At 39.9% G+C, this 25,885-nt stretch overlaps 1 protein-coding gene across 4 annotated transcripts in view; it reads left to right on the plus strand.

Moving 5' to 3' along the window:
- asmtl (acetylserotonin O-methyltransferase-like) overlaps nt 1–22,738 on the plus strand; it is an 80,216-nt gene extending 57,478 nt beyond the window's left edge. The window contains exons 16-17 of one of the 4 annotated variants that reach the window (XR_013295981.1): nt 849–1,024; nt 19,547–22,738. The gene's annotated coding sequence lies outside the window, so the exon portion shown is untranslated. Of the gene's footprint in view, nt 1–848; nt 1,393–8,901; nt 9,274–19,546 lie in introns of those variants that run through there. The other 3 variants (XR_013295982.1, XM_077580453.1, XM_077580451.1) reach the window with 3 other exon arrangements.
- Nucleotides 22,739–25,885: the final 3,147 nt, after the last annotated feature.

Genomic DNA, 25,885 nt, shown 5'->3' on the forward strand with positions numbered 1-25,885 from the left:
AAGCAGAGTGAGATCCACAGACATCAGCTTCCACCGATTCAACACCAGAGGAAGAAGCAGATTGTGTTTGAGTTTCGATAGATGCCGGTGTGGTGGATCTGGCATGCATGAAAATCTCCACCAAAGAGGGGAGCCGTCGACCCGTGCCAGGACAGAGCAAGCGCAACACCTCAGGACCCCCAGGCCAAGGCAGCGCCAAGGGACAACCCCCGCACAAGTTTCTTACCGCTTGGGCAGTTCGTCCACACAACAGCGCCGCTTTGAACCGATCGCGTTTGGAAACGGGCTCCAGAGTGGAAAGATTTTAAAACACGCCGCGACGTTCCAATGTTGACAGCATATGGAGGATATTCCTCCAATGCTGGCGTAGTGGTCGCAGCTCGATGACGACACATTTGCGTAGTTTGATGACGTATGCTCCAATTCTCGCGTCAACAATGGCGGATAGCCATGTCGTAGTCGTTTTGCGCAACCTCCTTAGTTTTTACAGCAAAATATTTTGTGTGATGTTGTACTTAAATCACCCGCAAATATAATTTGTGAAGACGATGAATGCATTTTCACGTCACTGTAGTTGCTGCAGGTAGATTTTTGCATGAAACTTAATAGATGTGCGTCACAACACTGACGAGATCGTATCAATCCTCATTAAGAGGCATCGTTTCCAATACGTCAGCTGCCGCCTCCCCTGCCATATGAAAGCAGGTGACAGGAGGACTTACTGTCATGGCAGCTTGTCAGACTGGAAAAATAGTAAGCAGCAATAACAAGGAGTGTTTTTGGCCTGGTCACTGACAGAGAACAGGGAACAATTAAAGGCTGTTTTTTCTTTCTCTTTTTTTTCTTAGGCTGTTAAGTCTGCACCTGTAGTGGCACTCTCTGAAGCAAGGTCAGGCGTGGGAGCTTGTGGAGAACTTCTCTTTGACCTTTTAACCTGTCAACCCTTGCTTGTTTTCAAAGGGTAAAATAGCTGGAAGAGGAAGACATGGCTTTATGTGTGACAAAGACCGCGCATGGAGAGAGGGTATGTTGAGGCTTTTTGGTTACAATGGATGGAAATGTAATAAGTATGTAAGATATTAATGTATCTGATTAGATAGGCAGTAATAGTGCACTTCTACTTAACCCAAGAGCACTATCAGCAAGGTGATTTTCAACCGAGCAAACATATTTACATGATTTTCAATGTTAATTGAATGCTAATTTTTATTGCAAAAGTGTTCTAGGGTTAAAGCGAAAATAGAGTTGTATTTTTTTCTTTCCACCCGCAATAGTCTAAACATTGTATTCTGATTAATATTGCGTTTGTGGAATATGAGTTGATCAGCAAAATCCACCCGTTTTTATCAATCTCAGGGTGCTGCTAATTTGCCATTACTGCCACTTGCTGTTGACTGAAAATGACATCACAGTGTGCCTATGGGTTTAGCGTGACAACGTCACATGACCAAACCCTGAAAAGAGGTGAGCTGTATTAAATTAGGTTAATCTGAAAGTGACACACACTGTAGTAAATTTGTGTTGATGTGTGCCTTTAAGGGGCGTGGCCTCATGAGTGCCATCAGAAGCCGACCTCTGTGGTTAATTCAGTGTACCTGTTTCTTACGAGTCTTTTCATTTTGTATATGTGTTTGACTGTGTTTTTGTGACATGTAACGACTGAAAGTGCATTGGTGCCTATCGCTCTATTTTATTTAATGTCAGCGTATCTGATACTAGCTCAACTTTTGGCTCGCAAATTGGGGCGCTCGTAAGCCAATGTGGCCTAAATGAAATGTCAAATACAACAAATGTGCATCAGGTGCAATGCATCGAAACGTTGACCTCATCAGACAAAGTTCACCAGCTCGACGTCTGCGCCGCTCCACTTCCTGTGGGTGCGACCGTGCTTCCCGTTTGGCCGATTGCCCACTACAGTCCTACGTTTGTGTGCGTGTGTCGCTGGCAGGCAGGCCGTAAAGCTGTCTTAACCGGAGCGGTGATTAATACACCCATCACTTTCTAAACGCTGCCTGCCTGCTCTGTTGCAGCTTCAGGCCCGAGACGGTCCACCAATGTTTGCTTTTCCCAGCGCGCCCTCCCCTTCAGTCCACGCTGGGTCAGTGGGAGAAAGAAGCATTATTTAATTTGACAATTAGTCAGTGCACTCTTTTAGGGGGGGGGTTGCCCTCATTAGCTGTAATTGTCTAATTGCCTTTCATCTCAATTGTGTGTAATTTTCACTTCACGGATTATACAAATACTATAAATGCACCTTTGTGTTATTTGTGTATCCTGAAGGTGGGGAGAAGAAAACAGGCAAATTCTGCTGTCAGGTTTTGATGGAGAGAAGGGTTTATTTTTGAGTCCTCACAAACAGTACCAACTGTCTCTCATGGCTGATTGTTTGTGAAGGGTGCATTCAAAAAGCGATCATGTCAACAACATCCCTGTTAGGCTTCATCCAGAACCCGTTTCCTATTGGGGCCATTTGAGTCAAAACCCAACCAAGAAAGAGGTAGGGTATATAAATGGATAAAAAGTTACCTAGATGATAGAATCAGTTGAAGATAACTCACAGGGTCCCCCAAGGATCCGTGCTGGTCCTAAATTATTCATACTGTATATTAATGATATCTGCTGTGTCTGTAAAGTTTCAAACTGATGACACAACTTTACATTGCTCAGGACCACTGTGGAAAAAGAATTAAACCTATTAAATTACTGGGTTGACACAAATTTTAGAATCTTAGAATCTTTGGCAGTAGACCAGTGGTGTCCAAACTACGGCCCGGGGGCCATTTGCGGCCCACTATCCGTTTTTCAGCGGCCCGCGGCATATATTAAAAATGGCTTTTGACACAGCCCGCAAGGCTAGTTAAAAGATACAAATGAAGCATTTATGACTAAAATAATAAGACAATTTCTCCTCAAAACACTGTGGAGTATAATGACAATAAATTACTTTCTGCTCTGTGTCAAGGTTCAATTTAAGAAGATATCACATTAATGAGCCTCAAGAAACTGTTTTGAAAATGGTCATCTTACTACAGTTGTTGTTTTGGTTCTGAATGTGGAGATGAGCTTCAACTGCTGCTCAGTGCAGGGCTGAACCAGGTCCAGTGGGATACAGAGGCCTTTGACTGCCCTAAAATCTTGAAAAATCCTTAACTTACTTCCTTGTCACCTTTAACAGAAAGCTGTGATGTATTGCAGCAGTTTATCAAATTATCTAGAAAACATGAATAATATAATTGTTTGCTTGTTTTATCTTGGCCCTTGCATTCTTCCGTTTTTCTGTATGTGGCCCTCAAACAAAAAGGTCGGGACGCTCCTGCACTAGACAAATTTAACATCAAGTCAAATTAATTGTTAACCCAATTAAAGTTGAAAGAGTAAATGAAATAACATTTGTTGGCATCGTAGCTGGAAATCTCAAATCTCACTGTAGGTATACAGTATTTTATAAAACCCAAGATCTTCTGAATAAGAAATCATACACATTATGCTGTTCATTATTACCGACATACCTGACTTGTGTAGAGAAATGGGGTAATACATACAAAACTAATACACAGTCCATCTTTATGCTACGAAAAATAACTATAAGCGTTATTAACCATTTCAATTACATAGAGCCAACCAAGCCATTATTTATCTCAATTAAGCACTCTCAAATTGTACGACTTAGTCAAATTCAAAACCGCACAAATAATCTAAAGCATATAATAACCAACTTTGCCACAGTATCGAGAGGCTGTTTGAGATCAGAGAGGGTTGCTGTTAGAAGTTAAGAGGCACAAGTCACTTTCAAAAAAAAAAAAATCCAAGATGAGAATAAACAAAGCAAATGTGTGTTTCTGTAAAGGGTATTAATTTATGGAACAATTATGAAATTAAATTGAAAAAACTTGTGAATCACTCGGAGTGTTTAAAACTCTTGTGTTAGAAAAATATATAAATCAGGTATAAATATTGAGCATTAACGTTTTTGTTTTTGATATAATATTGAAAATTAATAATCTACTATTTTATTGCCATGAGTAATATGGGGTAGGACTAGATAAGTTCTTGTACATCTTCCAACTCCCTTTGAATGGACGTCTAAATTAAGACACATTTTGTGTTTTTAGTTGTTAGGTTTAAGGAGACAATATGAGTAGAAGGGACAACATGGCGTACGGTCAAAAGATGAACCGTGATAAATTACTGTAAAGGTGTTACCGTTTAAAATTGAGAATATTTCACTTTCCTTTCTTTTCTTTGGTCCTTCCTCGGGTCTCCTGACGGCCTCACGACTCTGGCTGGAAGTGTTCGGTTTAGGTGAAGGGTTTGGGATTTTTTAATAGGTTTTAGGTGAACTAATGAATACACACACACACGCACGTACACATACTCACCCACTTTTTTTTGCACTTACTCACACAAACACGCACACATACAAAGATGGTCTCCCAGGCGGGGAAGCGAACCCACGCCAACCTGCATCGTTAGCAAGGGACGGTACCACTCCTCTACTGTCAGATACTTTGTGGTTTCAGGTTGGAAATTTGTGTGAGGGAAAACAACAAGCGAGACAACGAGCTTTCAGTGCAGCGACGCCAAAGACATAACTTGGTCAAAAGGAGACCCGAGTTGTCCGAGGCAACGGTTGTCGGATGTGATTGTCGGAATGCATTTAAAAGGGGATTCCCGCTCAAATCAAATGGAATTATGGAATCATTGGGGATCTCCTGCATAGGAAATGTAATGAGTTTTGCATGTCTGTGTCAAGGAGCTCTCAATCTCCCAGGTCTGAACGGGAAATGCAGCCCATCTGTTGAACAAGGACTGGGGGATCGAGATGATTACATGACAGGATCATCTATTAGCGCTTTCGTTGGCAATCCACCGCCGGAACGCTGAGCAAATTGGCTTCCACCACGTCATCCCTTCAAATTTTCAATGAAAACGCAAAAGCCCAAATGTCATGCCATGCATCAAAAAAATTCATTTTCATGACGTTAAAAAGGTTAGAATTACTATTATTAATACAGTTTACAGGCTTTTAACTCAATAAAACTCACTCACAACACATTTTGCGACAAGTTTGGGGAAACATTATTATTTTACGATCGCGTTTCAACAAAAACTATAACTAATCGCCGATTTCATTAGAAGATGGAGCAATATAGCTATTCAAAAAAACTTTTATAATTACTCGACAGTCTAGTGCCATTTGGAGTTTATAGCGCCTGGCCCGGCTCACGAATTGCCATGTATAACTGAAATGCATAGGGGGAAAAAAAATCTTCAAAACATGCTGCATTATTTGGCCGATCAATGATGTGATTGATGCATCGGGCAAATAAAGACATTAAAGCTGATTACACGATTTTTCATAAAATTGCAAAATATTGTCCGATCCAGCTGATCAGATCAGTGTAAAGCCAAGTTCAAACAAATCGCTACCATTCATAAAGACAGGCAAAAGTCTTGGGAGTCAAAACTGAATCCATTTTGACAAGAATGGGCACAACAGATTAATTGCTGATGATTTAGTCAATTGTGTAGAATTGATTTATGTCAATAAAGTGCATCTTGTGGTCTTTGGTGTAAAACAGAGGTCTGTTCCTACAGCAGCGATATAATGCCAAATTTCGTAGTGTATATGCCCATAGTCACTGACCTTAAAATAAATAATGTATGAAAAATAACCTAAAACCATGAATAAACCAAAAAAATCCTACTCTAATGCACTAGTAAAATCATAAATCCAGTAAATCTTTGTATGACGAGCACTTTTTGCCCATAAATATGCAACAAATGAATGACGGCTACTGAGCATGATGCCATATTCTTAACACAGCTGCGCGCTAACTAGTTCATAACCCTGAAACGTCACATGTTGAGACCCACTCATACTTAGCCGCTACCGGTAGAGGCGCTGTCTAATGAAGACTTTGGATGATGGAAAGTATAGCCCATTAACTCATTTACTGCCATTGACGGTTATAAACGTCAAAAAATCATTTTAACTACTGTATTTCTATTAGTTTAACAGAAGAGTATTAAAACCTAGATTTTTTTTTATTGTACATTTAGAACAGATATAAAATGTGTGATTAATCGTGAGTTAACTATTGAAGTCATGCGATTAATTACGATTAAAAAATGTAATCGCCTGACGCCCCTAACTTTTAACAATCATCTAATCATTACATTTTTTTATTGTAATTAATCGCATGACTTCAGTAGTTAACTCACGATTAATCACAAATTTTATATCTGTTCTAAATGTACAATAAAAAAAAATGTTCTAGGTTTTCATACTTTTGTTAACAAAAGTGGGGGAAAAATGTTAAACTAATAGAAATAGTTCAAAGGATTTTTTTACGTTTATGGCCGTCAATGGCAGTGAATGAGTTAAAAATAATTTGAATAATCAATTGTCATCAAGGGAATTTGATCAAATGTCCGGTCACATTACCTGAAATGATATTTGCCAATCCTATCACTAAATTAATGAATGCATAATTAGAAAGCATTATTTCGATTTCCCCTTATTAAATTAGTCAATCATAGGCTATTATCAAAAGCTTTCCCTTGAAATGAAAAGTGCATCTTGTATTTCAACCACTTTGTAAGAGGGACAAAAAAAGCTGAACGAGTTACATTTATCACATTTCCAGTCGGTGCACTTCACCTTTTTGTCAGCTAACGAGCATAAACTGTCGTTGGCTCTAACGAGCTTCTCGTGGCTGTTGATTTGAATAACAACACGTGCGTCGCAGAGGCAGCACAGAACAAAGTCTCGTCTTCCTCGTTACCCTCACCGCTTGATTGTTCTCAGCCTCTGTGTGAAGACGCATCCTAATATCATTTGCTAATCTGCCACCCTCTCCTCCAGATGCCCCCGTCGCCACTCACTTTCATGTCTGACTGTCGTTCAAAGCCTCATCGTTAATAGGATTTATTCCTCGCCGCGCATTATTTTGTTCCTCCTAATTTGTTTGGCTTCGTTGGCGCGCGAGCGTAAATCAGAATCAAAGCCGGTTTGCCTCGCGCTTTTTCTCCGTCACCTCCGCTAATGGCCTGCCTGGTGGAAGTTTGCGTTGAGGAGAAGCAGACCTGCTGTCTGCCCAAATCACTTTTCCATCCTTTCCTCTCATCATTAACACAAAGAGCTCATTGGCTACCAGCACAAACACCTTCCCAGACCGAACCCCGGACTATAAATCAGCAAGTTTGACCGAGCCACGACGACTACACTTTGTTCAACTTTGCAACTTTTGGAATTTGAGACGTTTTCTTGCAATATAGTTTGACACTTCGCACAGACAACCTGTCGCATCCAAGACATGAGCAACGGACACATCGTGAGCATCTTTTATCTTTTTAACCTTCCCCACATCCATTTTTTTTGTCTCACTTATCCTGTCAACTTTAGGCGAAAGGCAGACGACACCATGGACTAGAGATAGACCAATATGTTTTTTTTTCAGGGCTGATACCGATGCCAATTATTAGTAGTCAAGGAGACCGATAACCGATATATGAAAGCCAATATTAATTTTTAGTAAAAAGGTGGGGGGAAATATTGGCGTTAAAAAAAAATTCAAATACAAATTCCAATCTTGCCTTTTTTTCATATCTTAAAGCATGTTTATTGAACAATTTTCCAGACTTAAAAAAACAATAATAAAGATAATTTTAGACAATAAACATCCTTTTCAATTTCTAACAAAATGTTCAGCTACCAAGGTTATCAGAACGTCTTAAAAGGATAAATGGAAACTTAAACATAGCTCTCTCTAATTTTCCAAAATTAAAAAATACAGAATTTCTTATAAAATTAACTGAAATTTTAAATAAATAGTTTCCTGATATTAATTTGCCTTTTATCCTCCATCAAATTTTGAAAAAAGACGGATACTGATATTCGTCCAAATGCCCGGCACCGATAATTGTCCAGGCCGCTTACTGGTCCATTCCTACCCTGAACTGGTGAGTGGATGTAAAACTCAACATAACCCTGTTCCAATCTCACGAGTTTGAGGGAAAATAAGAAACACAAATAAATCTTTAAAAAAAATAAATAAATAAACTTTTTAAATGGGTGTGCATCTCGCTGCAAAAAATGATTCAATGTGATTCTGATTCTATTTGATATGGTACAGCTGTAGCTTTTGTCATGTTTTTTTTTTTAATATGCAACTACATGTAAAAGCGCTCTAAAGTCCAACTTATCAAAGTGAATTGAATTCAACTTCCAACCCATTTATATTTGTTGTACATCTCTCATGCCAAGGACGGTATACCTTTTAAAACGGAACGATTTTATTCGGTTTGTCGAATCAAAACGGATTTACCGATTTCAATCAGTTTTTGTTATACCCCTACCTAAAACGTGTACAACTCCATTGAAAATAAACAACTGAAATAATGTGGTTGCACAAGTGTACACACCCTGTTAAAACTGGGGCAGTGGGCGTGGCTGGTCAGAGTTTGTGACATAAGTATAGAGAGCCTGTACGTAATGTAAGGGAGCAATTTGTGCTGTAGTACCAACCAATGGCAGTTGTGCAAACAATGCGGAGAATCAACAAGCAAAGAAAAAATAACCAATCGTGTAGCGAGCTGATGCTACAATAATGGATTTTCAGTCAAACATTTAACAAATTGATGGGAAGAGTGAAGAAGCCGTTGGAATGTCTGATGTATATAGTTTGATAGTCCCTACCTGAGGAAAGGAGCTGGATGGTGTGGTGACCAGGATGTGGAGGGTCTGAGAGAATTTTGCCTGCCCTTGTCTTGGTTCTTGCAGCGTGACAAGGGGATGTCAAACTGTAGATCTTTGTGAACTGTGGGCCTGCGAAGCCCTTTGAGACTCACTTTGTGATTAAAGGCAATACAAATAAACTTGACTTAACTTTTTTCCAGACATTTTGGTAGTCACATCTTAGAGAGCAAGCCACGATCCACAGAGAGCTTCCACGGCATCAGAAGGATCTCATTGTTCAAAGGTATCAATCAGGAGCAGAGTACAAAAGAATTTTCAAGGTGTTAAATATACAATGGAACACAGTGACGAAGTCATCATCAAGTGGAGAAAATATGGCACAGCAGTGACATGAACAAGAAGTGGTCATCCCTCCAAAATAGATCAAAAGAAGAGGAAAAAAAATCAGGGAGGCCACTTTAGAGACAGACAATCATTCACAGTCACTTTTTTACCTGTTTTATTGTGATGACATTTAAAAATAAATGAATATGCAATCTATTGTAGATGTTTAATTTCTTGTATCAGGATGTTGTCATTTCTGTTTCAATCATCCGTTGTATTTCAAGCATTATTATTCTTTAATGCAAACTTTTTCCATTTCAGTCATTGTTGTTCAATGTACATACATTTTTACTGTTTTGAATGAGAAAGAATGCTGGACCGGAGAGACAAATCCTCCACAGTTAGCTCAGCGCTAGCGAGCTAGTGCGACAGATAAGACATTGATCGCCAGTGTACAGTGAGGCAACCTGGAGGTTAAAGTAAGTTCTTTTAAACTAAAAAGAAAGCAATTTTTTACGTAGGTGGATGCAATTACCTTATGGGCGTACAGGTTTTTTTTTCTTAAAAAAAGTGTCTATGAGTCTTGGTAAAGCGCTTTGGACGAAAAATGTAACAATTAACAGCATAATTGTGATATCGTAATTTTAAAACCATTTGGCTGTCGTCATGTCACGATATTAAAGGCAGCACATCTGTTAAAAAGGAAAGGTTCAATTCCATTTGTGCTCTTCCAGCATCCTCTGGTTGTTAGTTTATTAGTGCAATTTAATTGTAATTTGGCATGTTTTGGCCTTCTGCGTTTAAGACCCACGTTAATCGCTCGATGAAGGGGAACGTAACATGTTTGTGTTCATCCACAAATTGACTCAATTCACAATGTATGCATTCATGTATGATTGTAGGTCGTTTATGTTCATTGAGATTAATGCTACCTGTATTATTTCAACTATATGCACAATTCTGATCTCAGCTAATTAGCATTGTATAGACGAGACAATTAAAATAAAATGACTAGCCAAGCCTATTTCTCTGTCACGGCTGAAACCTGGTATGTACAGAAACTCACTGTTGTGCTTTTTCCGCCACAATGTGAGCTTTTATTTTGCAATATTGTGAGTTTTTATACAGTATCATGAGTTTTTTTTTTAAATATTGTCATTTAATATTGTGATAATATTGTAACGTGGTGTCAATAGAAACGCTATATGTGTGCACCATTTACCATTATCAAAATTGTTTGTTTGTTTTTGCTATGACATGTTTAATAGCAAAAGTTCAATTAGTAAACCTTTCAAATTCGGGATTCAGTGGTTAAAAGATAAACAAATATGCAAACTAGGATTTGGTATAAGAGTCCAGTAATCACCATTCTTTTAACCGAAGCTCTTTGTTTAAGATAAGTCACATTTATTTGGGTTCAAGAAATATAATAACTAGAGTTCTTGCGTTTAACATGCCCAACTTTTTGCTTTTGCCACAGAAACAGAGATGAAAGATGTCGAACGCAACACTTTTGCACGCAATATAGTTTGGCACTTGCCAAAGACAGAACTGAGAACAAAATAGCCTAAACGCTCGCATCCGACAGACGCAGAGACAGCGCGGAACAATGGAGCGCAGATGATTGTCATCTGTCCATCATGCGAGCGAGGCGAGCCGCTTGCCAGACGGCGTGACGCGTAATGCGATGGGACAGAGCTGTGACAGTGAGCTGTGACCTTCAGCTGCCTCCCGACTCCAACGCCGCCTTCCCGGGTTCCGGCGGGGGCGCTCATGCCACTGATCAATCGGGGCATTGGCACCCGTCACGTCAGATCCACTCGCAGTCCATTTCCCGTCTCTTTTGTCATCGGGCCGGCGTTTTCCTTCCGCTAGTCAATCACTCACCGCCAGACGCAGAAGTCGCATAGATTCACCTTCACTTTTTCTGCACGTAAACTCTCACGTCTTATTTTTTTTTTAAGGTTACGGTCTTTCATCGTCTCAAAGCAACTAGCCAGGAATTACAGTATTTGCACAGAATTTATACCGAACATACACAATCAGGGCCCCTATTAGGTTTTTCTTATTTATTTATTTTTTTCTTTTCTACTGGAGAGCTCAGTATTGTTCATTCGGTAATTTTACCGATTTGACATGTCATCATCATTGCTCTCTCCTTTTTATTTTATTATTTTTTTTGTATGTGGGTATGTGTATGTGCGTGCGTGTGAGTGTGTGTGTATTCATTAGTTCACCTAAAACCTATTAAAAAATCCCATACCATTCACCTAAACCAAACACTTCCAGCCAGAGTCATGAGGCTGTCAGGAGACCCGAGGAAGGACCAAAGAAAAGAAAGGAAAGTGAAAGCAACTCGCCAGGAATTACAGTATTTGCACAGAATTTATACCGAACATACACAATCAGGGCCCCTATTAGGTTTTTCTTATTTATTTATTTTTTTCTTTTCTACTGGAGAGCTCAGTATTGTTCATTCGGTAATTTTACCGATTTGACATGTCATCATCATTGCTCTCTCTTTTTTTTTTGCATGTGGGTGAGTATGTGTATGTGCGTGCGTGTGAGTGTGTGTGTATTCATTAGTTCACCTAAAACCTATTAAAAAATCCCATACCGTTCACCTAAACCGAACACTTCCAGCCAGAGTCGTGAGGCCGTCAGGAGATCCGAGGAAGGACCAAAGAAAAGAAAGGAAAGTGAAAGCAACTCGCCAGGAATTACAGTATTTGCACATAATTTATACCAAACATACACAATCAGGGCCCCTATTAGGTTTTCCTTTCATGTTGCTGAAAGGAAATGCAAATGAGATTAGATAGCACGAGGGCCACAAGGCTCATTTGGCCCCCTGCGACTGGAGACGACTAAACGCTCCGATTCTCCTCACGCTCGGCTCCTCGGGCCACGTCCCCCTTTTGTTGAACCCAAACCAGCTGCGTTAAAGTAGAAAACTGCCTCTCGCGGGAAAGTTTCCCCCGCACAATCCCTCTGGAGTGACTAAGGCAACTCCAGCTCTAAGTGGGCATGCTATTGTTTAGAACAGCGCAATTACGAAGAGATCCGTGCGTCCGCCTGAGGTTTAGATTCATGGCCCACGCGGGCCTTGGCAGCTCGGGTGGTAGAACATGAACCAAGGGTCCGAACACTTAGGTGTGCAAAACGGCAGCTACATAACTTCGCCCTGAATCAGATTGGTGCAATCAACTCAAACATTTTCCCATGTGCCGTTACGGCGCAGTTGCTAACAAGGGCCGATTTAGGGAGAGACTGATAAAGCGGCGGGGAAAGAATCGAGTAAGTTTGAAAAAGAGGAAAGGGTCACTTGCAGGCCAAAGGGAAGGTGGTTGTGTCTGGTTACAATTAGTCCGTCTGCTGTAAGTTGCTTTACACTGCTTGGAAAAACATTTTCCCGCCTTTTTTTCCTGTTTGGCTGTTCTATATAAATGGCACCCACACAGAGATGGCACCATCCATTTATTTTTCTGCATTTTATTTTGTTGAGGTTTTTGGAGAACCTTATGTCTGCTGACTGCGAGTGAAAGGCAGATTTTGATGAATAAAGTTGTCGTTAGCACACAGTCGTTGCCCGTGTATTACTGCCGCCTGTCCTGTGGACTCGCTGCCACTTTTTAGGATTAGCCAAATCTCTCCTGGGGGTTTGTTGGGAAATTAGCGGAAATGTTTAAACTATGGTTCAAGTAATGTTAAAATGGGATATGGTGGAATAAAAGGCTTATAATATCTGTTACAAGTAGAGAATGAAATGCAATTTTGTTACAGATTTTTTGCCAAAATGAGAAAAAAAAACAAATACATTTAGCAAGAAACATGAAATACAGACATTTTATTCACTTAGTGGGCCACAAGTGATATGGCAGACTGGATCTGGCCTAGAGTTTGACACCTGCGCTCTATGCCAATCTGCAACCCTAACCTCCATAAAATCTGAATCCCAATAAATAAAGGTGCACATCTGCTTTTGATTTACTCCTTTATTGGGGCTTATTAACTCATATAACAAGTCAAATGTAACTAAACTGTAAAATGTAACTAAACTTGAAAAAAAAGAAGAAGAAGAAATTGGCAACTGTGTCTAATTTATGGCACCATTATTGGCCAAACACCATCTTGTGCGCGCATGGCGGCAGGCCGCGTTAATATGGCCTCGTTTAGGCAATCTCATTAAGCAAAGTGCTTTTATGAGATGTGGTTACGATTCTTTAATGAAATAAGAGTTAGGGGGGTGTTTGCAAACTCATAAAGAGAGTTATTTTCATTTCCTACCCTTTTAACTATCCCCCGAAAAAGTGTTCGGTAATTAAGAGTCCTGAAAGTGTTTCATAAAATGGCACACATTTCGAACACTTTCAGAGGAAAAGGTGCCTTTATCTTACGCTGTCTCACCAGGGATCAGTGAGGGGCGGCTGTTCAACTTTTTCCTCATTTAATTTATTACCACGTGTTTCTCATAGACTTATGACCTCCATATGTTAGTTTCTAATCATTAGCAGTGCTTTCTGTAAGTTATTTATAATGTATCACAATTAGGGCTGAATATTTGACTAAATGTGCTTGACAATTGAATTCAACATTTGTTATATCTTATTTTTAAGGTAAAATTTCTTTAGATGTTCTGTACTTATAGAATAGACCGGCTGTACTAAAAAGTGGAAAAGTGTTGAAAATTTGTACTAGTGATGACTTTTCATCTGGTTTGTCCAATGTTTTTGTGATGTCTTTATCAAATTAAGCAAATAAATAATAATGCAGTGCATTTACAATGCATCTACAAGGATTGCCTATAGATTCCAAAAGATACTTACAGTATATACTGTATGTCTAAATGAAGCTTTTCAGTTCACGTCAACATGGCACTAAGATGCCACCAAATTTTGTCAAAGTAATACTTTGGTTAAAAACAAATCTCCCAGAACCGTGATAAAGCAGAATGATTAGCACCACACGTAAAGTCGAGATGCTAACAGCATAACGTTTGTACCACAAGTGAGATCACAGATTAGGCGCCGTTTCTGATCATTTCGCTTTTGGACAAAATGTGAGTCAGTGAGATGCTTTCTGCCCTCTGTTGTATTTGTTTCCATAACAACCGACAACCACAACATTCCCCAAACCCGGCAAATGGGAATGACGAGTTATCTTTGGCCCGAACCCTTGTCGTAATTGTGGCCGTCGTCACACACGTGTCGCTATGGCTTAATGGTGAGTTGAACAAAGTGTCAGAGTTTGTAGTAAGTGCTGTGCTCTGATGATATTAACATGAACGTAAAAACAGTCATGAAGGCTTGATCATGTGGTTACATGTCGTGTTCACCATAATTTGCCGCTGCTCCACATTTAATTGGCCCAAATTGGAGCTCTCACCCCAACTTCCATGATTTGTATGCTGCTCTTACAGTGCCGCAAACCCAAGTAGGTTATACAGTCAGCATGCAGTAACTTTCCATATGAAAGTGATTACACATATATGTGGATTTTCTGTGTGACTGAAAGAGAAAGTCCTCTGTATTTGACCAAACAAAATAAAAAATCACACAACATGGCGATTATCACCTCAAATAGCAACACTTTCAATACTTTGCCATAGCAATGTTTTGGTTCCAAACATAGACCATAAAAGCGAATGAGCTACAATGGATTTATTACATGAAAAATCTAGACTAGACGAGGACAAACAAACAGTAACAAGACGTGACAAGAACAATGAACTACTGAAAAAAAGCAGAGAACTAAAAAAATAATAAACTGACGAGACAATAAGAGACACCTGGACAAGTGTCTGTGGGAGCTGATTGTTGATTGATTGATTTGTTTATTGAACATATAAAGATAAAACATATAATCAAGTAGCAGAAAAAAATTAAGATTTAAAAGAAGAGGGAAAAAAAACTTATGCAAGCATAATTAGTCATTAGCACAGCTTACATATTCAAAAGGGAGCAAATGAATGATTGGATGACACAAGGGTTGACGAGCACAGGTGGACACAAAATTTAACTAGACATACATTGACAAAAGGACAGAAGCAAAATATGACAACTAAAATGTAACTAAAACCAAATCATCAAAACACATGATGACATTGAGATTTTCCATTATGGTTTCTAATTTCCTTTTGACTATATCCAGTTAGTTTGTTTGTAAAGCATGATTTATTTTTTTTATTTTTAAAAATAAAATAATCTACTATAATTGCCAAGTGTCGTTTGACCTTTTTACTTCTGTGCGGCCAAACAAACAAAGAACATAATAAACCTCAAAAACTCATTTCATTTAATATTTTCAGTTATTTATTTTCGCTTAGTTATTTTTTAAAGCTCTCAATTTTTTTATGGAAAAAAAAATTTCAGTTAGTTATTTTTCTTAGTTAACTATATTAATAACCTTTCCACAGATACATTATCATCACGATAGTATCACGGTGTATTACAATTGATAACACTGCATGAAATCAAAGCATGTCTTTCACTATAAATGAATCTCACAGAAAGGATTTCCTACGAGTGACACCCACAAGTAACAATCTGACATCTTCATGTAGTGGACCTATAATGGATTACACCTAGTAATGTGATTGTCATTTACATAATATATACCACACTTGCATCCTGGCACAATATTATGATGATCGATAGTATCAACTCAGCAATAACCTTACTCTGCAAGAACACAATACTTATAACTGTCCATTGCAAAGATCTGCCCAAAAAAATCTACATGCATTTCATGTGTCGATAATGCATCACAACAAATAGGGATATGACATGTTGTACATTGCACCAAACTACAATACAATCAAATGGGAAATGTTTCAATATTGTACAAATAACATCTTGTTGTAGTGTATGACAACAGATAGTGATTCAATTATACGGGTCGGTTTTGTACATGGCTGCGACATGAACACACGTGGAGTCAGGAGCACTCCCAAATAAAAGTACGAAATGAGTGCAAGCTGTAATTCGTACAGGGCTGATGTGAGCATGTGTGACAGGCCAAATCCAATAGCAGCGGCGGGGCTGACAGGCCTGACATGAGTCTTGCCTCGCCGGCCCCCTTAATTATGCATGGCCCAGTGTTTCCCCCGCATCTTAATTGAATCACACTGTCTGAAACTTGTTACTTCCAATTTGTTGCATTTGATTTCTGACATCGGTGCGGTTCCGTCATGAATTATGCAGATGGCAGGACCTTTTAATTGCCGGCGTTATTAAAACAAAACTAATTGCGGATGATTAAAATGTGACGAGGAAGGTTTTGAGGGGGTGCGGCGTTTCTGCTCCAGCCAAACAATGATTGGCTGTCAGGCCTGTCGAAGGAGTTATTGTGTTGTGATTGGAACCGTCACCTTGGCTGGAGTGCGTTGTGGGGTTAAATGGAGGGACATCATGCGGGTGAACGCCACTATAAGGTTGATCTACTTTAGCTGCTCATGATTCCACGTACATTTGTAGACCTTGTAAAAATTGTTCCAGCCAACGCTGGTTAACCGACAAGATGTTAGCGTTCTCATTTCAAAATGAGAACTTTGTATTAGAACTAATGTAACTTGTCAGCATCATGAAACCTTCATTAACTGTACAGGCAAGGCAGGCCGTTCTTTGTGGAGTTTGCATGTTCTGCCCTTGCTTGTGCGGATTTTCTCAAAAACATTCATGTTAGGTTAATTGAGCTCTCTAAACTGCCGGTAGGTATAAATATGAGTGTGAATTGTTGTATTTAGAGTTATGACACAAGCACATGAGAAAATGGATGAACTGTGCGGTCAACATTCTTTTAACGGTTTCTGAACAACTTCTTAATTTACTCAGCAATTTTCTCAGCAATACCTCATCACCGGTTTTGTGAAGCTATTTGTGTTGCTTTTATTAAGGGCCCTATATACTGTACAGTACTATAAATGAATGTTTGATTGATTGGTAGAAATGTAAAAAGAAACTAAAGCAGACATCTGTAGCTTTGTGGTTGTTCATTGTCATTGTACTAATATACTATTTTTGGTCATGTAAAAAAACAAAAACATAATTTCAGTTAGCTATTACATGCTATTTATGTTAGCATCGGCTTGATTTCATATGTGTTATTGCACATTTACACATTTGTGGATTTTTCTGTCATGACATAACATGTCACATATGATGATAATTTGAACACCAAAGTTTTGTTTGACTTTTTGAACGTTCCACTCGTACCATTTCTACCAATCCTCCTTTAACACCAACCACACTTTCTCTGTCATTGATTTGCTCTTTGTGGCTTTTGATTAGCTCTCCTTCCCGTAATTGTTTGACTCGCCCATTTATTGCATCGAAAATTGCTTTTAAATTGTCTGCTGTGGATGCATAGGATCTACCGACGCAGACTTAAATGAGCACTCATTGAAATTCATTATTTTCATGTGCATTGTCAGGCAAAAGTAATAAGTCTTTTGGATTAAATATGTGAGCGTGCTCCAAAAAAGTCGAATAAATCAATTTGGCCTGAAACATTTCAAAAAAACAATTGCATGGTGATGAGTGTTTCAAAGAACTTTATATGCTTTGATCCCCTTTTTCCTTGCTACAAAACATTCTCAACCAGGGGGAATTTTGGGACAATTCTGAACAGCCGGTCTATTCCAGGCCAAAAATGTGGCTCATCAGCGCCGGTCAGAAATTCTTGCCAACCAGCTTACCATTATTTTTGTGAATGAAAATCAATTACTGTATTTAAATAAAGAAAGACTTTATTTTCCATAAAACGTTCATTATCAAACATTTTGTTAAAAATACACTTCCAATAAAATCTTGATGAAGCCAGTTATCATTTTTCTGTTGAGTTTGGTAAGTGAAGTCTAGAAAGACAAGAGGTAGCCTATGTACGTTAAGTAAAGACTACCATTATTTTTGTAAAATGAAAAACAAATACTGTACTGTATTTAAGTAAAGAAATGCGTTATTTTCCATAAAGCCTTCATTATCAAACATTACTGTTAAAAATTCACTTCCAATAAAATATTGACAAAACCGGTTCTCATTATTCTGTTGATGCGGTGTTGCTACGAGCTGCTGAATGAAACTGAAAAAGTAACTTGTAATCAAATTTAGTCACTTTTTTGTAATTTTGTAATGAGTAAAAAAACTAAGTTACTTTTAAATGAAGTAATCAGTAAGGTAACTAAGTACTACAGTAACTAAAATGCTTTAAAATCAAGTAATGATTAAAGTAGCTAGGTTACTTTTAAATGAAGTAATCAGTAAGGTAACTAAGTACTACAGTAACTAAAATGCTTTAAAATCAAGTAATGATTAAAGTAGCTAAGTTACTTTTAAATGAAGTAATCAGTAAGGTAACTAAGTACTACAGTAACTAAAATGCTTTAAAATCAAATAATGATTAAAGTAGCTAAGTTACTTTAAAATCACGTAATCAATAAAGTAACCAAGTTACTTTTAAATCAAGTAATTAGTAAAGTAACTGCATTACTTTTAGATCAAATAATCAGTGAGGTAACTGTTACTTTGAAATCAAGTAATCAGTAAAGTAACAAAACATTAAATTATTTCAAAATCAAGTTATCAGCAAAGTAACTAAGTTACTTTTAAATGAAGTAATCAGTAAGGTAACTAAGTTCTAAAGTAACAAAATTATTTTTGAATCATGTAATTAGTAAAGTAACTCAATTACTTTCAAATCAAGTAATCAGTAAAGTAGCTAAATTAGTTTTAACTGAAGTAATCAGTAAATTAACCAAGTTACTTTTTCAAGGTAACTGTGGCAACACTGAAAATAAGCACACACTTATTTCAATAAAGTCTGCAGCGTGCGTGGGGCGAAATGAACCCTCATGTTCGCCTGATGAGGGATTGAACAAGTGAATTGTGCCTGCAGGGCACTACAGCGCAGCACCTGACTGTAAGGTGGGGATCCCCAAGGCTGCGCTGCGTACGTGGGACCTCACAAATGTCTGCAAGTCATTACCACACGTGAAGAGGTGGGGGGCGCTCACTTTGGTTTCATGAATGCTCAATCAATTCAATAGGACAGCTTAAGTTTCTCTCTTCCTGCCGCTCGGAGCACAATTGAGGGCCCACAGGCGCTGGCAGGCTGCATTCAAAGGCCTCAGACAAAAGAACAGTCGTTTCACCTCGGAGGGAGCAGCACATGAAATGTGTCTTGATGGAAAAGACAGAACAGTGTAAAGCATGAAGGTACTGTTTCGTTCAGTACAGCTGATCATAGCCTTAGTAAAGCAGTCAGATTTATTGCAGCAAAATCAAATGCCATCGCCAGTGGCGGAATGGAACAATACACAAATACTTTGTTACTGTAACCAAGTCGATTTTTCAGATATTTATCAACAAACAAAACTTCAATTATTAACTAACTTTTATAGCTATTGATAAAAGGAGCATGAATTTATTCATGTAAACATGCTTAGCAGCGTTGTAGCTGACCTACTAGAGCCAACGAGGTTCCTCTCATAGTTGAGTCAATTTTTTTTCTTTCCTGTTCCTCCAGGCTGGCCGCCAAGGCTCATCTACTGAGACGACAATTAGAGTCATGTTCCATCCAAGTTTGGTGGGACAGGCGCCGTCAGCCACCAGGAGAGGAGAATGCACAACGACAGCGAGTAATATGTGATCCATTCGGATTTGCCGTGGCGTTGTGAACCTTGCGCTGACCACCATAGAGGGAAGATGTGCGGGTTAAACTTGAGGCCTTAACATCTCCGCAGTCATTTTTCGAAATAAACCATCACTGAGTCATTCCTATTTTCTTCTGCTTTTCTTGGACTGTCTGCGTCCTCTCACAAATCAAACTGGATTCATCTGTGAACTTGTAACAATGGATCGTAGTGTAGGAAATCACCTGGCATGTGACACACAAAATATCAAGTGGATGAAAGACCTTTTTCTTTTTTTTCTTTTTATTGCACCATGTGGCGGCCAACATTACAGACGACATAGCGATCATCTGCGACTCGGCTCTGATGCGCACTTAACAAATCTAAAACGTACAGCAGGTTGTCAGACATTTTGGCATGAATCTTTGCTTTGCTACACTCCCTCAAACCGAAACTAATTCATTTGTACGGTCTTTGATTTATTAGTTTAAGTCATTCCATGTCCAAGCACATTATTCAATTTAATCGTATATCAAATCCCCATCGAAATGAACTGAAATGCCGTTCCAGCCCCCCAAAAAGCACTACTATGTGTATTAAAACAATTTTTAGCATAGTTTTAATACAAGCAAGCAGTAAATTGTAAAATGTAAATATCAAAATCCTGGAATCAGATAGGTTAGCGAGTGTTGGTGTTTTGCATCGCTGTACATACTATTAATACTATTAAACAATGTTACCTGTTTGTTTTAATTACTGGCAAGTGAAACTGGAGTTTAAAATGAAAACTAAAACAACTCTGAGTCGTCGTGTACCTCTTTTGCAGATAGACCCACACAGCGTTGTGGAACAATTGAATCAGAGTCTTGTGGTATACAGTACCTAAATACGCCATTGTTAAATACTGTAATGTAATGTCATCATGAATACAGTTCATAATAGTACGTTTATTTATATAGCACCTTTCACGCAATACAGCACAAATTGCTTTACAAACAAATAAACATACATACACATGAAAGCAATCAAATCGTTAAAAGAAAATTCGACAATTACTTTGCGTGTATTTGGGTAGATTGAGCCATGCCATGTTTGGCAAAAAATGGTTACTCATTTCATACCTGTTTTTGTTATAGGGCTATTTGTGCCTAGTGCAAGTCTGGCGTGAAGTATGGTCGAACTGCGCAGGGGCAGTTAAACCAGGTGTTGGTATTTTCATAACACATCCCCAGTTTGAGGCAGTTAGAAATGGGCATTTTGTGCCATTGTGTGCGTTAACATAGCCAACATGTTTCTCAGTCAACCGAAGCGGCTCCTCTCATTCCCTTTAAAATGGCCGCGCAAGCGGTGTGCAGACTCGCTGGGCGTGAATAAAGAGCCCTTTAACAAAAGCATGTATGATATGAAAAAAACATTTTTTTCAAGTGGCCGTGTTATAGAAAGTATCTAATCCAAAGTTTTGCAGTCGGATCAGAATGAAATATTTTAATACATACTGTTGTATGTAGCCTACTGTCTTTTTAAAAGAGCTCAAAGTGTATGCTGGAGCTATGTGGGGAGTGCGTAAACATTGTGTGTTGGAAAGCGGGTTTGTCAACCTTATAACCCGGAAGTGGGTTCCCCATAAGTGGATGCATTAGTAGTTACTGTAGTTAGCAAGCTAAAGAGCTTTAAATAAAGTAGACAACCTCTGTATCAAACCTCTGTCATGTTACGTATGATAAAAAAAACAGACGCCCTAGTTAGCTTAGCTTTAGGATGTCACTGATGCCCGCCGGTGTGGAGGAATTATTTTGTGTGACACTAATAGGTGAGATAACTGACTTGGATTCTACCCTTGGCCACTAGGCGGAGTGGGATTCTGCTTATAGTAAAGTAAAACTTTTTTTAGGAGTTAAAACAGCTGCTGTACTATACAGTTCAATAGATTAAGTTGGCAAATAAGTGAATGAGGAACTTTGTAAAGCTCTTTGAGCACCCACCGTATAATGTACAAATAAAGGGCTTCCCTTTACTAAATGCTATTCTCATCTGCAGTTGAATATACAGTATAAATGCCCCCAGCCATTATTTTGGGATTTGCCACATGCATCACTTTGTTAAACTGTCATAATGGCATGTCACTCAAAAGAAACATGCTGAAGGTAAGACACCCGTCTGGCTCTTTCAGGAAGTGCGAAAGAGGAGACAAGTTTTCATTCCTTGTGGCTTCCCATCAAGTGAATCACTCCATAATTGCTGTCAATATCTCCCAAGCAAATATCCCACCCAAGGAGCAAAAAGCCGTTTGGGCTGTGAGGTGGCTTCCCCAACAGGCCTCTGGAGGATTCGGCGAATGCCACCATAGCCGAAACCTCCACACCTTACTCCGCGCACCTCTCCTCCCTCTTTGTTGTTTACCTCTCATTGTCACCAATCCCGACGCATGCGGGAGGAATCAGAAGGCTGCGAGCCGATGGCGCTCAGAAACAGAGAGGCGGATAATTGAGAAGATTACGCTCGACATGCCTGCTCGGATTTGATGATGTGAAGGGTTTTTCAAGTGGTGAAAGTTTGCCTCCCGACTGTCGCGCGACGGGTATAAGACACAAAAGGCTTTCACACCCCCAACCTCTAAAAAGACATGCAGATGTTGACGTGTTTACTCCACATGCCTTGTCAACCACTTTGGCAGATTCACATCCAAGCGCCTCGACTTTCCTTATGAAGGCGCCGCCAATGTGACACTCTCGTCATTTTAAGAACATTTAGAGCATGTCCTACATATTATGGAACCTCTAAGGCTCAACACAATCAGTTAAGGCACACTTTTTCAACATCAAAACGTTTTTATCTATAGGAAGTAATGGAAATAGAGCGAATCAATTTTAGGGTCAAACTGTGGCAGTCATAAAACAGGTATAAAGTGACTCACTGTAAATAATGACACATTTAAACATAACGCTATGTTAACTTTTAAGACAAGTAACGCAAGCATGAGGTGTGTTAGCTTGCTAGCTAGTCAGCAGCTAGTAGCTAATGTTGGCAGTCATCACTGGACTTCACCATCTTTGTCATCATTTTTTGAACTGAGCTCAAGTGAGGTTTTGTTATCCTCCTGTGTTTTTTTTCTCCATTTTCAGACAAAAAAAAAGGTTGTGCTTTACCTTGACTAGTTTCTGCGACGACTACCGCCTTCCTCAGAAGCTGTCAAACTGACAGCTGTGATGGGTCTTATCAGCTGATGTTCCTGGGCGTAGCCGGCGTGGCGGAGCTGTCATGTGACGCTCCACGCTCCGACTATGCCCTTTGTCGCTCGATGATCTCCAGAGAAGTGGATCCCATGTGTGGGAAAGTTGAAAAGTTCCTTCGTCCTTGTTTAGTGTGTCCAGTCCCCGTTTCCTGATCTCTATTGCTTCTTTTATCCATCTTTTGTATTTTTGTTCTTCCGTTCCAATGATGCTTGCTTTGTCCCAGTCCATGATGTGGTTTTCTCGTTTGCAGAGATCTGATATGGCGGGTTTGAGATTTTCTTGTTTGGCCCTTTCCTTTTCTGCTTTGGTGTAATGTGTTGCTGTTTGTTTGTCACATTCATTTTGGTGTTCTTTTTTTCTTATGTTGAAAGATCTTCCTGTTTCCCCAACATAGGTTTTATTGCAGGTTTTGCAGGGTATTTCATATATTATATTGCATTTATTGTCTTGATGTATACTGTACTGTCCTTTGGATGCACTAATTCCTGCTTTAGTTTTTTGTGTGGCTTAATTATTGTACCTATATTGTGTTTTCTCATTGCTTGCTGTATTTGTTCTGTGACACCTCTAATATATGGTAATGTGTTTCCTTGTATTGATTGTCTGTTCTTTTCATTAGTTTATTTTGTCTCTTTTTGTTAATTTTTTTACCTGATTTTTTATTTTTCTATTGCCCATCGTGGATATTGACAATTTTTTGGTGCTGTTTCTATGTGTTTTTCTTCTCTCTTTCTGTCCTCCATGTCCGTAATAATGCGTGTGCGTTCTAATAATGTTCTAACAACTGACAGTTTGTGTGCAATGGGATGTTCTGAGGTCCAAAGTAGATACTGGTCCGTGTGCGTGCGTTTCCTGTAGACTGTGGTCTAGATGCTGCCAACCTGTTCATAATGAATACTTGTGTCCAAAAAAGCGAGTTGTCCTTGTTGTTCTTCCTCATGTGTGAACTTGATATTTCCAGTTTTGTCCATTGTGTTGAGGTGGTCTGTTAAAGTCCTTGTTTGACTTTTTCCAGAATGTCATCCACGTAGCGTTTCCATAATGTGGGTTTATAGTGTGTCAGTGCTGTGGTGATGGAGGTTGGAGGTTGAAGGTTTTGTTAGTTATGCCAGGATACCCCCAACACACACATGAATGAACACACACATTATGCATAATACTGAGGATGAACAAATCCTAAACGCCATAGCCGTGTGCCACTACTTTTAAACATTTTGTGGACAACAGTAATGAGACACTTGGTTGAATTTTTTTAGAAAACATTTATTAGGATTTAAGAGGAATTTACTCTTTATTAATAATGATTTTCAAGCATTCACAAAAACATGAGATTATGAAAGTTTAATTTAATTTATTGTATTTTATTTGTTTCCGTTTTGCACATATTATTACAGCAGATTTCACCGATCACATCATTTGCAACATCAACAACATCAGAAAGAAGGGATGACAGGTTGAAGCCAAGGCTTTTGTAGCTTGTACTAGTTAGTTGTGATAAATAGCCACAAAAAAACGCTGTTAATCTTAACAAAATACTCTAGCAGCACTACCAATACAAAGATAGCATGAGCTGACGTTAGCCGTTTCTTTGATCCTTCCTCGGGTCTCCTGACAACTTCACGACTCTACCTGGATTCTGAGGTATTCGGTTTAGGTGAACGGTTTGGGATTTTTAATAGGTTTTAGGTGAATTAATGAGTACACGCTCACACACATACAAAAAAAAAAGAGAGCAATGATGATGACATGTCGAATCGGTAAGATTACCAAATGAACAATACTGTCACGGCTTGAGAAGGGAGGACCCAGATGCAGTGAGGAAGGCGAGCCACGGCAGGGATGCGGACAACTTTGATTTAATGTGGCGATAATCGCAAACACAAAATCGCGCACACAGGCGGACAAAAGTAAACACAAACTCACGCACACAGGCGGATAGCAAACAAACTCAAAATCGCGCACACAGGCGGACGAAAACAAACACAAACTCACGCGCACAGGCGGATCACAAACAAACTCAAAAGCACGCACAGTGGCGGCAAAAAGGTAAATCATGGGCAGCAGGAGAAACACTTGTAACACGAGTACCGTCGGGTCAAGAGAGCGACGTCTCGGAATACTCACCCGACACTCCTTGCTGTGTCCATCAGGCCTTTATTGAGGTCTGATGGCAAGATGGCATGATGGGCAGCAGGTGTGTATGGTGGCTGGAGCCCACCAGCTGACCCAAATCATGACAGTACCCCCCCCCTTAACGACGCCCCTAGGCGGACCACCCGGCGCCGATGGGTATGCTAAATGGAAATCCCAAACGAGGGACTGGTCCAATATCCAGGAGCGGGGAACCCACTGGCGGTCTTCGGGTCCGTACCCCTCCCAATCGACCAGATACTGAAACCCTCTGCCCCGCTTTCGAGAGTCCAGAATGTCCCTTACTGTGTACACCGGCTGCCCCCCCACGACCCGGGGAGGCGGCGGGGGCGCGGTCGGCGGGCACAAGGGGCTGGCAGAGACAGGCTTAAGCAGGGACGTGTGGAACACTGGGTGTACCTTGAGAGTAGGGGGCAGGTTGAGCCGGACCGCTACCGGGTTGACCATAGCGTTGACCTCAAACGGGCCGATGAACCGCGGCCCCAGCTTCCTTGAACTCCCCGCCAACTGTAGGTCCCTAGTTGAGAGCCACACCTTCTGACCCGGTCGGTAGAGCGGTGCCGGAACCCGGTGCCTGTCCGCGAGCCGCTTGTTGCGGTCCGAGGTGCGGCACAGGGCCTTCCTAGTGTCTTGCCAAACCCTGCGAGCCCGGCGGAGGTGGGTCTGGACTGAGGGAATGGCAACACCACCCTCCTGGGAAGGAAACAAGGGGGGTTGATAGCCACAGGCCGCGTTGAACGGGGACAGGCCTGTGGCCGAGCACTCGAGAGTGTTGTGGGCGTATTCGACCCAAGGGAGGTGGGACGCCCACGAGGAAGGGTGCTGATGGCACACACATCGAAGCGCTGC

The sequence above is a fragment of the Vanacampus margaritifer genome, chromosome 11, assembly GCF_051991255.1.
Source record: "Vanacampus margaritifer isolate UIUO_Vmar chromosome 11, RoL_Vmar_1.0, whole genome shotgun sequence".
Lineage (NCBI taxonomy): Eukaryota > Metazoa > Chordata > Actinopteri > Syngnathiformes > Syngnathidae > Vanacampus > Vanacampus margaritifer.